Below are 1,506 nucleotides of genomic sequence, written 5' to 3' on the forward strand. Positions count from 1 at the left end.
ACCGGCTCATCAGGCACTCTGCCCACTGGGGAAGTGATTGTTTACGAGTTCCCTACTTACAAGCATGCAAATCTGAACAAGTTATTAGGATTCTGTAATACAGTGCCGGGCCGTGTAATTAAAAATCGGATCCAATTGATTTTTCCCGCTTTGCGAAGCAGGCAGCATTCCAAAGGAAAAAAGGGACTTTATACGCACTATAAGCGGGATGGGCCGCCACAAGTCTCACTGTGCTGTTTCAAAAACAAATTAACAACCATTCATTATTTATTAGGAACTAATTATTTCAAAAGGCTTTTAAAAATTGGAATTAATTTTACATAGGGTTTGGTTTTACCCTGGGAGTTTTCCCAACATTTCAAGCCTGTGTGACACCTCAATTAGAGGTGGCTGCGGTTTTGCTCAGTCTGTGGGGTGTTTGTCTCATCAGCACTGTGACCTGCTACATCGAGGTCTGAGCGCTCACTGATGTAAAAATGCATCTAAATTTAAAAAGGGAGGCCATCCCTTGTCGGCTGTTTCAACACAGGAGCCACTGAAGGTCTTACTGAACCAGGAACAGGGAAAAACCGTAAGCTCGGTCCTTTTTATTGTCACAGAAACACACAGGACGCTTAGAGGGCTAGCTTACATGATGCCCACAGGAAAGCTGCTGTCATTCGTCGTGGTGTAGCCTATAGAGAACAAATTATGAGGCTAATGTTTTAATACTGGTTGTATTCTCAACAAATATTATCTCAAAAAGGTTAAGACCCATCAGAGAATATGTGGTTGAGGTTTCTGGAGAAATAATTTCAGTTTGTATCCAGCTTTATTTAGCTTAGCAGCAGCGCAGCGCTAATGTTCATGTCAAACATGCTAGCATGCTAGCAGTCAAGAAGTGACACATAGCAAGTTATCAGAAGAACAGTTTATATGCCACATTGTAAGAATAAAATTGGAAAAAATGTAATATTTCAGTAACAGCTTATGCCTTAATCTATATTTCTCTTTTTAACAAACCCAGTGAGCTAAAGGAATGGGCCAGAATTTAACTTAGCAGGTAATTAAGATAAATAGTTTTACGTTTTTCTTAACTTTTTGTGGTGAAGACATTCTGATACCTCATCCCTTTGTCCCTCTAATGAATCAGAAGTACTGCTCCAAGATGAACGTTTATGGATTTGATCTATTTGTATACATGTGTGTTCGAAACAGTCATGGAATATGAAAACTGTTCTCAATTTAGTGTGCATTTAATAAAAGCTATCTCTCATAGCTTACATAGAACAATTCACAATAGTTTACCAAAAATGATTACTTATAACTAAACCCATATTCTAACTGGTTATGCTAATTTCTACACGCAATTATTGACTAATGTTTATCCAGTTCAAATGGATGGATATCGTTTGTATTGTTTTATTATATAGTCTGCGGCATCCGCAGAACATGGACAGTATATATATATATATATATATATATATATATATATATATATATATATATATATATATATATATATAC

The sequence above is a fragment of the Poecilia latipinna genome, unplaced genomic scaffold, assembly GCF_001443285.1.
Source record: "Poecilia latipinna isolate Pla-1442-1.1 unplaced genomic scaffold, P_latipinna-1.0 Scaffold559, whole genome shotgun sequence".
Classification (NCBI taxonomy): domain Eukaryota; kingdom Metazoa; phylum Chordata; class Actinopteri; order Cyprinodontiformes; family Poeciliidae; genus Poecilia; species Poecilia latipinna.